Source organism: Planococcus citri, chromosome 2 (genome assembly GCF_950023065.1).
Source record: "Planococcus citri chromosome 2, ihPlaCitr1.1, whole genome shotgun sequence".
Classification (NCBI taxonomy): Eukaryota; Metazoa; Arthropoda; class Insecta; order Hemiptera; family Pseudococcidae; genus Planococcus; species Planococcus citri.
In genome coordinates, this window is record NC_088678.1 from 9,204,111 (window position 1) to 9,219,734 (window position 15,624).

Genomic DNA, 15,624 nt, shown 5'->3' on the forward strand with positions numbered 1-15,624 from the left:
CGCTGAAGCTTTTTATTCTTTTTCACACGATGAATGAAATTGCAAATTAGGATCTAGATCCATCTTCATATCGTTCAAAATTTCGAAATCTAAAATCATTACAAATTAGGAACCATTCGAAATAGATAGGAATAGAATTCACACGTAAAATCCAAATTTATAGCTCACTTGTTTGTTATCCAAGAATTTCCCTCGATGATAGTTACGAATACACTCCTAGTCGTTAACTCCATTCCACTTTCCCAAAATTCCAGGATAATGGGAAGCTCCCGTAGTCTCAAACAAATCTTGATAGCTCGATTGATCTAGGTCATTCTTTTTCGCAACTTGACTCTTGACATTGTACCTGAAATAGGTAAAGAGATTACAAAAATGATCAAAATTAAACAGGAACAATCGTACTATATTGGTAAAAAATTGTAACTCACCTTTCAGTCGTTAATTTTAGAAAACACGAATACATTCGTAAAAATCATTCCGAACCTATCCCACAAACTCAAAAATTCTAGAATGACGACCGCTCTTCATATCAGCCGAATTTCTTTTTCTCCTCCTTATCGATTGTAACCATAATTTCTGGACACCCTGTAGGATTGAAAAAATCAATTAAAATATTCATAATCCATGATAAAAATAATACTCAAAAATATACTCACGAAAAAACCGGTTGATCCCACGTCGAAAATGTTGCGATCTATGTCGCCAATATCATCACTGAAAACTTGACCACTGTTTGATGGATGACCATAAATCTTCGACAAGCATTTTTCTTCCCCAAAAATCGAACACCTGCACATTCAAAAAATTACACATTGTTAACTAGGCAGTAATTTGGCGATCGTTAAAACATCGAACAAAGCAATAAAATATTATTGTACCAAAATTACGTCACCCCCGTTTGATCGTCTCCAGCCGAACGGATACGATTCTAGGAAATTCGCGATAAGGACCTATCTTTTGATATTTTATTTTTTTTTCTTTTTTATCAAGCGACTTCTTGTCTCGACTTTGTCGTGATTTGGTTGTCGACTTCTCATATTCTCAGCTCAGTAATAGTCGTACATTGGTATAAGCCAATTCGTGTTAGAAAGCCTCGCTTATAATTCGCCATTTTTTCGCGTTAATTTTTTCTTATTTTCAATTCGAGTTCATAACACCGGTACTAGAACCGACATTAGTCAAATTCGCAATATAGACTGCGGATTTTTTCGTTAACATATACATTCGCGATATAGAGTGCGGATCATTTTCTTTGTAATAAACATTCGCGACAAGTGCGGTTAACGTGATACGAAAAATTTGCCTGCAAGTACTCGATTACACCACACACAACCAGAATGCCGCCACTCGATCCTTTACCACCGAATTTCCTACCGAATGACCAGAACAACTTAGCACAAGAGATGGAAGGCGACATTGGAGAAAATGGGATGATCATGGATGTGCACCAAGCCGCGGATTTGCTCCTTAACCTGGCGCACAACAATGTCCAGGTAATCCAACATCAAGAACCTTTACTTGAGGACCCGGAAATGGTAGCCGCCGGTTTAAATAACGACACTCCTCCACTCCTGACGTTTGCAGGCATCGCGGTACAGCGTCTTGCACGAGATGAGCACGTCTTACGCATAAGGTATTACCGTATTCATACCGTCAACGACGGCGTTTTATATGCTACCTGGCAGGAGCGCCAGCACATAATCTCGTTCCTAATCTCGCTGGGGATGCCTCCGGCTGCGGCAGCAAACGTAAGGCCGTACGAACCACCTGTCGAAGCAGAAAATCCGGCACAATAACAATGAAAGCTACCAGTTTCGAAAAGAATGAGAATCGAAAGTGTCGAAGTAAAAAACTCATCACACGCATCATATGACTTCCTGTATTTTATCTCGTATTACGAACCTGACGCTGTATATCGATTCAACCATACATTCTGTGTTCATGTTATAGAACTAAGTCATGCCTTTTCTTATATTTTTTTTTGTTTCCTGCATTTTTGTTTTAGTTTTGTAAATTTTTTTTGTATTTAGCCATAGAGCATAAGAAATGAATAACAAAAATGGTATACAGAACGACTGTGTAAATTTAGTTACGTAAAAGAATACCTAATACTTTACTTACACATGACATTTTTTCTATTGTTGTTACGTTTGTGTATCTTTCCCTCGTGATACTTGAAAATATAGACGAGATTATCACTGATCTTAGTATTATTTCGTTAACACGTACAAAACTCAAGTATACTGTAACATCTCTGCGTAATATTATTAAAGTTCGTACACAATCATTCATTCGGCTACACGAAAATAAAAAAGTAACAACACTACAAACAGCAAAAATAATACTTTCGGCCATGATTAATGTAAAAAATTCGAATTCGGCATTTTTCCAACCAAAACTAATCAGCTGTTGATGCACAGATACTTGTTGCATGAGCAACTCGTTACGTTACGGTTACGGTTCATAGGACACACGCGCGTACGGATTGGCTATACTGCACAATCCTACCAAACCAAAAAACATAAACAAAATATCATTTCAAAATTTTTCAAAACACATTCACTGATAACCGTTCTAAAAGAGTGTTCCTTTCGAATGTAGTAGCTTTGAATATTGTACGATTTTATAATATTGAATGTAACTCTATGAAAATTACCGACGTAATATAGCGACGAAAAGAGGTATGAACTTTTCTTCGAATATTCCTTTATATACAAATTACCCTATAGATATAAAATAGACACTCTAGAGTTCATCATTTCAAAAAATTTCTTTTTCATTTTCTGACAAATACAGGTTTTTTCCGGCACTATGGCTGCAGAAAGATGTGACTACTGCCATTTGACAGTAGTGCCGTTTAATGAAGAAAACCCGACTTACATCTCGCAATGCCAGCACCTCTATCATCACCGCTGCCTAGCAGCTATAATGAGAGGGAGAACGGAAAGAAATAAGCGAAATCAAACAGTGACTCCCTGCGCACATCCCCGCTGCGTTAAGAAACTGTCCATGGGCGATGTAGCCCAAGTAAGAAGAAGTCCTTCCTCATCCTCGAATCCTAAACTCGAAGACTACGAGACACGCAAGCGAGAAGACGAGATGGCGATTTTCAAACATCGCATGGCGTTGTTAGCGGTCGAAAATAAAGAAATTAAGGCACGATATAAATTAGTGCTACAGCATCGAGGTGACGTGGCTGAACCTTATCAAGAGCGAAACCCAGCGACACTATATAAACCCCGTTCCAACCTAACAAACGACTTCGTACCTGTAAATGGTAACTATTTTTCGGCACCGCGAAATCCGACGTACTTCCCGATACGCACGGCCTCTACGTTCCATATTGAATATACTACAGATGGAAGACCATTTATGGTTCAATCAAGCATTTTTCCACCAGCTCCGATCATCACGGACATTGATAATCGTTCTAGAACGATATCGTTCAGGAACCAACATACCGGCAACCCTACGTTCGATCTACGAAATCATATAAACCATCGTCGCTCAGGTGCTATGACCACGAACAACTCAGCTACGTACAACCAACCACACGTACACCGGTCATCAAGTGAACCGAGATTTCCCAAAAAAGGACCTTCAATCTTAAAACACACTCAAGCCGAAGAACGATCTCTACCGCTTGAACAGCTTAAGGGTACGAGCGCCAACAAAGCGAGTCACCACCGTAGATATTGGCTGAGATGGCATACCAGCTCTAATGAAATCCAGCCATTTTACCCCCTTAATTCCTACCCCAAGTATTTCACCGCAGCGGGATACGAGCACGAGCCAAAAATTTACCGAAGCGTATACTTCACGTTTGATATATTAATGGTCGGAGACGGGCACGTTGAAGCGTTAGCCAGAATTTTGGAAATTAATCGACCTTTCGCTGGTATACTGGATCGCGACCTATACCGAAGGGACCTGTTGCTCGAGGACCTGATGGAATACTTAGATTCTTGGACAATCCTACCAAGACGTATAATGATAAGCATCGGTCACGCTAATATATTACAGAGAACGCCGGAGGAGGAATTCAAGGAGACCCTACGATTATTAGGAAGCGTCTTGAACAAATTGAAGGTGCGAGAAGCAATCATCGTCCCTCTCATCCCCCACCCGTCATTTGATCGAGCAACTTTCCACCGTATTCGTGCTGCTCTTGATCGTCATTGGATAGAAAATTTTAATGGTCTCGTGATCCGAATAGACGATCATTTCTCCGAGCTACACTCACGTCAAGCCCACTTCGATGAGATAGGACCTTACTACGATAATTCAGAATATACCCCAATATTTGGAACCCTAAAGAGCCGTTTTATTCCCGAACTAAAAAAGAAGGTAAAGGATACGCCAATGGAAACTCAGGAGCAGACGATTCAAGCGATAGTAGAAGAATTTAGAAATTCCCAATCCCAACCATCATCGTCCAACGGAGAAAAAACAAATGAACCGAGTTCCACGTCTACGGTTTCGTCATCACAAACACCTCCCGATAAAGATCAAGTGTTGAGTTCTAAATCTCAAAATCAATCATCATCTGAAGAAATTACTAATACGTCGAACGTTACTTCCCCGATTCTATCATCGTCCGAAGCTTTCGAAAATAATCCAAAACCGAGTACTACGTCTACGGCTACAACAGAGACGGTTGAACAGATGATTACCGATCAAAATTATACATCGACGAACGATTTTACATCCGAAAACTCCGAAGCGACAATCAATAATTCAAGCTCTAAGTCTGCGACTTCTTCGGTCGAGGATATGGATACGACGGATAATTTCGAACCTAAAAATACAGAACGTAGTTCTACGTCTACGTCTGACAAAATTAAACGAAGAAACGCTGCAAAATTTTCAAATCAAATAGCGCATCTACAGCTTACAGAGAAAAAACTGGCTGATAAGCGAAAATCTGAAGAAAAACAAGTTCAAGCGAAGATTGCAAAGTTAGCGATAACGTCACCATCGCACAAAGCCGAATTCCCAGCTCTACAGCCAGAAACACCTTCGACTTCACATACGAACCAACATTCACCCAGCGATACCACAAATCCCTTCCCATACTTCGAAGACATTGCATTTATAAAATGCGAAAACGTCGATACAGAATCCAATAACGATCGATTTCTCGATGAAGCAGTAAAAGAGGAAGATGAAGAACGATACGCGCAATTTTATGCTGAAACAGCGGTAGAATATGGTTCAGAAAGCGAAAAATCCGATGACGAATATCCTGAAGACGCTGGCTACCAGCGAAAAAATGACAACTTATGAAAATCGACGAAAACGAACCCTTCATTTTATGTTTCCCTTTCGTGCTTTCACAATATACTCCCTATGTCGTTTATGATGGAATTTAATACCCTATCCGTATTATTTTTTTTAATTTTCGTATCATCTTTAATTTATTTTCGAAAAAGACATTGTTTGATTATTCTCTCGTATCTAGAAACCATTAGGAATAATTTACTTTAAAATAACTAAGTTATTTTGTACAAAAATTTAGTATTTTGTACCCCTATCATTTTTTCTCAATTATTTAATTTTGTACTTATGACGATAATCGTGAATTTTGTAGGATAATTAGTGTTATAATTTATTTATTTCTAGACGTTTAGTGATATATTGATTGTCCCTTTAAATATCAACGTATTTACCTTACAGATATCGGCTAATTTATTGATCTTTATTATTTTTTGAAATATTACGTTTTGTTTTGTACTTGTGTTTTTTGACTACAATTATACCATCGCTATACTGCAAGATAATCAAGTCTTTTCTTTTTAGATACAAATTACAGCCAAAACAAGAAATATGCCAGTCCAGAAAAACGGTAATGGTTTTAGTCTCTAGAGACTAAAAGCCACTCATCGGAAAAACAAGTAATAAAGCTCCAATAATTACTAAAATCTTTCGATACTTCCTAACAAATTTACCCCAAAAAATCAATCTCTCTAGCGAATTTTATAGTTTGATCAAGTTTGATTTTGCATCGAAATCTCAAAAGTTTACTTTTTCTCTTCATACATTTAGCATCCAAAACAAACAAAATTAGATTTTTTTTGAATAATTTTCTCTTTCCAAAATTATATACCCCAAAAAAGACAAGTATGTAATATGTTAAAATATACAAAACTTACCTTATGTTTTCACTCCCATAGCGCCATGACATTTTGACCAATTGACTGCAATGCTACATGCGACTGAACTGACTCCAGTGAGACGTAGCACAATGATCCATCTACCTCCTCCGATGAAAATTGACACAATGAACCATGTATTTCCTCCAGCGTGAAACATAAAAGCAATAAAGCATTTGAATCAATTATATGCGGACGATCAACATATTCCTATCTATTTTAAAATATAAATACTAATATTAAACTATAAGCTGCAAAACTACTCTATATGAAAAACTGACGTGTCAATTGTACCTTATAAATATAAGATAGGCAACAATGTAAACCTAGCATAAATACTTCTCGCTTTCTTCATCTTTCTCTCATATAATGTCTCTTGACCCTTCTTTATTTTCACTTCTTTTCTCTTTTTCGAATGATTATTATTCTTTCTCTATCTTTCTTTCTCTCTTTCTCAATAGTTGAACTATTTATCTCAATATTTTTTTTTCTTTTTTTTGAGAACCGTTAACAATCTCTCTCCTTCAAATCAATCTAAATCTTACATATTATTTTTATCTCTATCTTTCTTTTCTTTTCCTCTCTCTATACTAATTCTACTCTAAAGTACCTACTTATTTATTTAGTTGTATTTAGTAATATTAGTTATCTCAGTACGAAACTATCTAATTACCTTTCAATAATGGTGAGGAGGCACACTGGTCCAACTGTCCGTTGATTTCGTCTCCTTCGTGCAGGCCACTTTGTGAATAGGTCAACAACCTTTGGTCAGTCTGCTGTTCATAAACCAAAATACAATTAGGAGAAAATAGTATAAAATACAGACAGCTACAATTTTGGCATTAAAGTAGGGATAATGAAAAATTTTCCATTCTCTTACCTTTTATGATATCGATGAGCACTGACCCTTGGTATCATTCTCTTTTTCGATTTTCACCATTTTCAACAATTTCTGGAATTCTTCGAATCTGAAACACACATAAAAGAAACATGAATTAATAAGGTTGCAGGAAGCTTCCTATAAAAAATTATACTAAAATTGAAACGCATAGTCTAACAATAAAAGATCCCGGATTTCTGAAAAACCAAAAAAACCTGCAACAAAAAGAAAAAACATACAAAAAATTCATTACAATTTTCAAAAAATGACCTACACATCAGTTTCATATGTACTTACCGATGCACCTACCTGCTGTACTCATGTACTTAAAATAGGAGATACCGTGCTAAGTAAGCTCCTCTTTTGACTGACCCCATTTTGAAGTTGTAAAAAACAATACAAATAGTTAGATTCTGTCACAGTATTCTACACTTTAGGTGTCTTCAACAAAATTTTTTGAACTTTAAATTCTAAATACACCCCACAACAACACGTTAACACACCACCTCTACTACTCTCTCTAGTGGATATGTTTAGGGTCACTGACCTTTCCAATGTATCCCCTGGATCGATTGCTCGTTTGTGTTCTAAATTTTCGAATTTGCTCACTGACATCAAGTAATCGAGGGGTGCAGGAATCATATGGTGACCCTTGTTCCCACAATGCCTGCCCCCACCCATCTTTCGACCTCTCTTGTCAACTCAAAATAGTCTGCAATCGCAGCAAGTAACGGGGGGCAGGGGTGAGCTATAGCCTCATCAGTCTAGCTTCTGGATAGGAGGGGAAGAGGGGGGAAGTTGAGGCCTATCTCCCATAGCTTTTTTAAGTCATAACCGTGACTTTCCTCGATTGTTACTCAATTGAGTTAACCCCACGGGGGGCATATGATATGGTGAGATATGGCCCAACTACGTAAGTAGTTATTAGAAGCACAACTACGTAGGTAGTTATTCGAAGCATAACTAGGTAGCGTGAACGTAAGTGGTGGGAACGTGTTAACTCCGCAAAGGTCGTGACGTAGGCAACGCATCGAGCAACGCATCGATCGCGATGCGTATATAATGCATCGCGAACGCACCAAAATTACTTAGCATAGGTATCTCGAGCTCGCCGGTGCTTCGTCGTAACGCGCATTTCCTCAGATATGAAACTTAGTAGATGTGACAGGCAGGTAAGGTATCCCGTAAGGGTACCTATCCCCTATTTATCCAGGCATTGCCCACTACATATAGTGGTTAAAATGAAATTAAGTCGTGATTCGAGTAAGTTAACTATCCGATCGCGATATTATTGGGTATGGAGTAGATCTTCCCGGGCATCACTCCTACTGCTAGTAGAATAGGTACCTCGTGTAATACATTGCTGTCGCCTGGCCTAGTATGAGTGAGCCACCTTGAAAGAGACAGTAGAAGCGGACATTATGTGGACCTTGGTGAGTAACCTCATCATTTATTTAATAAGGTAATTTTTCCCATACTTACGAGTATTGAGAAGTAATCTCTTTCTTCGTAAGTATGCAAAATTAGGGTTTATTGTCATCCCTGCATAATTCATCACCTTCGATTACAATAATACTTTAGCGTATTATATCTTAATTCATTAGCGCGAGACGCATAATATGGACCGGTGTCCATATTAATGATGTAAAATTATGTAAATTCTTTTATATCTTGATTCACCTGACATGATCGAATTATAATAATAAATCAATTAGACACGTTGTATCGTTTTGGTGTTATTATTATTACATCGGATCATAAATGCATATAGTATTTCTGCATGATTTCTGAGCTCTCCGACACCCATAGACTAGCCAGGTATAGGGAAATATTAACTACTTACGTAGTAATATTTAGCCTTCTCCCCTCAGTAATATTTCTAATAATATTCTCTTCCATAGTCATTCTAGAATTAACTATATCAAGCCTGTTCCAAAAGTTTCGTAACTAAAATTTGAAGTTCTAAAATTCATTTTCGAATTTTTTACTAATTTTTAAAAATTTAAAAATATTTTCAAAATCAATTTCTATGGCAAATTTTTATGGAGTTTTTTTTTCAAAGAAAATAAACAAGTTGGAATAATTATTTCATTTGACCCCCCCCCCTTCCTCCTCCCGCTACGAAATGGGCAATTTAGAGCCTCCATCGAGGTTTCAGTGTTCTCCAGAAATTTAAAATAACTCTATGGATGGAGCAAAAATGGCATTCTGAGCATTTTCGGTTCTTCACAAATTTGATAGTTTTTCAATCAGATGGGGGGGGGGGATAAACTTAAAGTCAAGTGGCACCGAGTTCATTCATCTGAAAAAATAAACTACAAAAAAAAACTAAAGAATCAACGCAGAATTGTTTCTATAAGTATCTGTTTAATATTATCTGGTTTCTTTAAAAATTCGTTAAAAATCAAAAAATAAATGGATTTGAACAGCTGAGGTAACGAATTTCTAAAAATGTGAGCCCGAATTGATCGAAAGGTTCGCAAAGAGGGTACATTTGAGGAGCTCATTGCAAAAGTAGCCCTTGTCACATGAACCTATGCAATCTCCAAAGCTCTCCCTTGAGCGTACCCAGTATCATGAATGTAAACTCTATAAAGCAATTCCTCTCAGGGCTACTCAGGGTAGACTAACTTGACGGTCATTTCATCATTACAACATGATCTCCGCAGTTGGCAATAGGTGCAATCGAGTAAAACGTGTCTAAAAGTTCATGTGACAAGGGCTACTTTTGCAATGAGCTCCTCATTTACTTTAGTTCACTAGTGCAGCTGCAGAATTTATTATTTTGGGCCTTTTTCAAAACTTGAAAAAATTAAAATCTGCTGGAGGCTTCAGAGTAACTCGAAATCAGCATGGATCTACTTAAAGAGATCAAAAATGAAATATAAACCTAATTTTAGCCTTCCGACTGAATTTGATAAAATTTTGAGATATTCGTGAAAAATGAGATTTCTACTTTGCAGAAAAATATGCTAAAAAAATCGTAATTCTGCGTCAGAAAAACCGGCCCTTGATATTTTGTCAAAATTACTTAAAACTGGAACGTTTTTCTATTATTTTAATAACTCACAATGGATTTCTTTTCATCCAATTGAAATTTTTTGACAGTAAAGCGGACAGTACTTTTTTTGAGCATTTAACTTTCTGTTGCACTGGTCTTTCTCTTTTCGGCTTTTCGTTCGACATGGGATATGATGCTATGCTCTGCGAGGACAAATCTCAAGGCGATTTCTTCGATTAGAATTACTCAAAGATTGAAAAAAAATTATTCAGATGGTAAAATAATAATTGTAAGTACCTATTTTATACTACGTATTTTTTTTTTTTTTTTTTACATTTTTCTATGAAAATCTGTAATTTGTATTTACCTTATAATCGTAATTTTGACGATTAATATGTTTTGCGGGCTTTTTTTTGCACAGTGCTAGAAATACGTCTTCCAATGTTGAAACATCAAACCGCACCATCAACTGAGTTGGTGAATCTTCAGCTAGTACCTAATATTCCATTTTGCATCAAACCGACCTACAAGATTCCAAAACATCATTTTGGACGTTGGATTTTGAATCCAGCTGATGTGATCTAATCTCGAATGTTCAAGAAATTATACCTATTGAACAGTATGAAAAATGGATCAAAAATTATCGAAATGTAATGAAATTGCGAAAAAATTATTACAAAGTAGATATAGATAGATAATATTTATTTGAAAATGCTCACAACACAATAATTTAGTGTTGAAAAATTGTAAAATTACCATAAAAATCACCTAAAAGTTACCAGAAATTGATGGAAATCGTAAAAAATTCACAAAAAATATGTAAGAAGTAATAATTTATGTACCTAATTAGGATGTAAAGAAATATTAACTCCTCGTGTAATTCTAGGCTCGTTTGCAACGGACAAGGATTCAGCTGAAATGAACTTTTCCTCAATTCCTCTAGCAGCAACAATAGAGGGAAACAACAACAATGTCAACATAATTACTGTAATAAATTTAAGATGTTGACAGAATTTTCGGAAAATTGATATTTTTGTTCAATATTTATTATGTAAAATTTTGTTTGCTGTGTTGTTTTACTCGTAATTGTTTAAATCAAAATAAAATCATGTTTTGTTATCAAAATCTCAATGTAAAATATCGAATTGGTCAAAAGTCAAAAACCACATCAAGTCCAGATATAATTTATTAATTATTTTCCATTAAAAACTGGTGATTTCACCTACCTATAGATATTATTTTTTTTTACGTTTTTTTTATGCAGTCCAGTCATTAAAGAAATTTTTACAGGAAAAATGAATATCAAACAGATCTTTCTCAGATATTGTTCACAGTGGTCCCCTCAACAACATACCGGAAGTCCCCCCCTACAGGGTCCGGAACCCCCTTAAGAGGGGATGGCACCTCCCCCATTTCAGTTTTTCGTGATTTTCTCCTCCGCATTGCATTTTAGCGAAAAATGTGTGGTTAGATAAAAAATTCTACGTCAAATTTCCGATCTAATGATGTATCGACTTTTCTTGGGTTTCCTGAAAAATACATAGAGGCTATGGGCGCCTAAGAGGGGTGAAAAATGGTCCCCGAAAGCGTTCGAGTTGATATTAGCATGGAAGGTGGATACCATTGAGAAACTTCCGCGTGAAAAATTTCAGATCCACACCCCCTCCCTTTTTTGGGGGACCCCTCTTTTTTGACACTTCAATAACACTTTTCTCAGCCCCATTTTAACCAATTTTGAAAATTTTTCAGTATGTTATGTATATTTTTATTAGGTATCCCCACAGAAATTTTCAACCACCTCCCCTCATATTTACCCCTCAAAACGGTGTTTTTTCATTTTTTTATGCCTGTTAAGAATCAAGATTGCAAGGTACAATTTTAGAAACATGTTTTTTGGATGTATTTTTGACCCCCAAACATCATGTACTTTTTTCGAAATTTAGCAGTTGGAAAAAGTTTTTCGGGGGGGGGGGGGGAGTGAAATGAGAATTTTGGGAAACATGAATATCAATGAGTAGGGTGTTGTGTCGTTTTCTTATGATTCGATACCGCTGAGCACGAATATGACGTCCGATTTAGTTTTACACTCACACTGCCCCTTCGGAGCCCTCAGCCCCCACCTCAATTTGTGATATTTTTAAAATAAACTTACTTTGATGATTTTGGCGTCGTTTTCTTACGATTCGATACCGCTGAGTACGAATATGACGTCAGATTTTCTGCTACACCCACACAGCCCCTTTGAAGCCCACAGTCTCCTCTTGAATTTCCACTATTTTGGAAATTAAGTAAAAATGAAAGCCACACATATGAAACTATAGAATATGCTATCTGGATAATTCACAAAAAAAAGGTGAAATTCGTGTACATGGCAAATTTTCAAAGGTTTTAGCATGAATTTTTTTTGGTCCATGGAAGGATCACCCCTCCCCCTCCACACACATTTCACATTTGGTACTGAGATTTTTAGCCCTTCCTTTTTCATTGGTGTGCATTTGATTTTATACACAAAATGTCCTTCGACTTACCTGTCACACGCCACGTTTTTGAAAATAAATATTATAAAGTGTCATGAACTTCATTTTTTTGGGGAAAAATTGACACATTCTCATTATCATAGAACACAAATGTATATTACTGTACAAATTGCAATCGCAATCAGTCCATAGGAAGCTCACATTTCACATTTAAAAATTGTCATACAGTTTTTGCGCCAATTTTTAGAGCAATTTTTAATTATTTTTGCTAGCTTCCCAATCCAACATTTTTTTCTGGTGAGTGGCTGTACTGGTTCACTGTTCTCATAGAAATGATAGAATGATACCCCACGGTCCACACTATTTTCAAAACCTACATAATACGTAACAGCTCGTTCTGATCGTACGCATCTCTGAAGTTTTGATATTTAGCTTAGAAAAATCTGTGTCCTTCAGCTTTGTGTTTTTATTTACCCCCCCCCCCCCCCAAAAAAAAAAAAACGATAATTGAGAAAGTGAAGTTATTTTACATGATAAGTACACATTCATTACGTGTTAAAAATCAAATAATATCCAGTAAGTAAGGCTAGATACGAAAAAACGTTGAGATTGTCCTTCGCCTTGTGCAGCACTCATCTGTCCGTCGACTTGACCAAATTTCAGACAGCTGTACTTTTAACACGCAAGTCGACATATTACACAACTAGAGCGGCCCAGCCCCCGTACTCGTTCCGAGGGCGAACCCCCCTGAATACTCAACATAAAAATTTTAAAAAAAATGTTTATCCAAAAAACACACTTGTTACGTGCGAAAATTATACAATTTAGGCCAATTATTACACCAAACAAAAAGTACCGTTATATCGTTCGATTATTAGATATAATGGTACAATCGGATGATCGAGGAACGAGCTGGAAAATTCGTCGTAGGTGTGTGTAGGTGCGTAGGTAGGTTTTTAGTCGCGAAAAGAAAACGAAAAGAACAACTATCCTCCTCGGTAATTAAATGATATGATTAGAATTTGATGTGTCGCGACTCGTATGTATTTCCGTGTCTAGGTAGAAGAAATATTATCTAGATCTAATTCGTTGTGTGTCGTATATAATCTGGAGTTGATAAAATCATATTCGTTGCTGTATAATATGTGGTGTTTGTGGAATCGTACTGAATTTAAATAAATCGAATTTGGAATTTTTATCGAGTGTTTATCGTGCGTTGAATCGTCACTAATTTGGGATCAACAGGGGTGGTTACAATTGGCGCCCAACTTGTAAAATTGCGCGATTCGGACCTCCTAACGAGTGAATAATACTCAAAAAGTGATCGAGAACCGAAAAACTTACGTGATCAAGTTACAAAAATTACGTGACCGAGTTCAAAACAAAATTCCCCATCCTAAGAAGAAAGAAAATTTTGGTCCAACGAATCCGTAATACGCAGCTACATCCTGTTCAGCCAAATTGGAGAAATCGAATTGTGAGCCAAAAATACAAAGTGTTCAATTACGCAGCTACGTCCCATTGTGCCAAATTATGGAACCTGTATTGTGATTTTTCGTTGTAACACATTCGTTCGGAATATCTACGTTTTCTGGAACCAAGACGAATTGAAGAGCTCCCCCAATGATTACCGATTGTTAGCACTTGGACCAGTGGATATTGTTGTTCAAAGCCTCAAAGGTAGCCCAGTGGAAAACTACGCGATCTCAGCAGTCCAGTCCAGGAAAAATTCACAACATAGTTGGAGAAAAAAATAAAATAAAAATGGTATGAAAATTTTAGGAAGTAGGTAGATACACAAAAACAATGATGAAGGAAAGCCCCCATAAAGAAAATAGCGTAGAATAATTGGAATCTCTATAGAAACTCTTAGGATAAGCTTTACAGGAACATGGAAATCAAGTCAAAATTGCCAAATCTCAATTCTCAAAGAAAAAATTACCTTACCAGACCATTGCGGAATGGAGGTCACCCAATACTGTACGAGTCGGGATTGCAAATACACTCGTCAATGAACAGCAATAAAGTATTTAAATTGAACTTCGATAATGAAATATAATGTATATCTAGTATTGGAAAAAGTGTCATATACAGCTCTAGATAGTGTGTATGCGTATGAGAGATATATACACGAATTATGCAAGGAAAAAATAAAATCAGGAGAGATGAAGAAAACTTCATATGTCGGAATGCTCATGATAAGAACGATTCAAGCAGTCGATGATGAGAACCGAATATGGAGTTACCCTAGGTCATTCCCAATTTTGTTCAAAGACGAACGAGAAAAATTTAAAAATGAGGCCTTTACACAAACTAGACTGCGAGGGTACTCTGATATCGCACCTCGGGAGTAATAAGGTCACATCTCAAAAAAGTGAAATCTTACAGGAGAGTGAATTTCTTTTTTTTAAAAACTTGATTCATTATTTTTATCAACTTATAATCAACGGTGAGGAATGAATAGCACCTGGTTTTAAAGATCTGGTATCCTACCTTCATTTAGCATAAGAACAATTTGAAAAATAAAATCTTAAAGAGGAAATATTTCAATGTTTGGAAAACATTTTGAGTTATAACCTTTCATTAAAGATGATGTGGAGGCGAAAGGAAGCGTCCAAAAAAATTTCATGATCACAAAGTTGTAGAGAATTAAATTTCCATGATGTCGTTAGTTTTTTTCTAGAGTGCTTAGTTTTTGAGTTTTTCTCAAAAAACTAAAATTTCATGATAATATGTGCAAATTCATTTTTCTGAAAAGTGATCAATTTAAAAAAATTTTCCATTTGGTACAAACCAATAAAAAATGCACTCCTTGTGACTATTTCTAACTGAAAAACATTCAAAACAATCAAAACTATTTGTTAACACTTTGTATGTACGAAATTTGCTCAAAAAAGGTGGAGTTTTTTGAGATGTACCCTTATAACTCCAAACAATTTGCAATGTTGTTGAGATTTTGAGTTAAGCCATTTGCGTTTTTTTACAAGATATCTAGACAATGTACCCAACTCAAAGTGTAATTTTTGGTTGAGGGGGGTCCTACAAACCCCAAAAATGCAAAAACATCAAAATCAATTTTTTTTGAGATTCCGTACGGAAAAATACTACCTATGG

General features: G+C 36.3%; 1 long non-coding RNA gene across 1 annotated transcript; it reads right to left on the reverse strand.

Annotated features, from left to right (window-relative positions):
- Nucleotides 1-471: 471 nt before the first annotated feature.
- On the reverse strand, nucleotides 472-6,630 carry LOC135834542 (uncharacterized). Its single transcript, XR_010556690.1, has 3 exons — nucleotides 6,153-6,630; nucleotides 657-789; nucleotides 472-585 (listed from the first exon to the last, which is right to left on the reverse strand). It is a non-coding gene; the product is annotated as an uncharacterized LOC135834542 (long non-coding RNA).
- Between the last annotated feature and the right edge of the window lie 8,994 nt (nucleotides 6,631-15,624).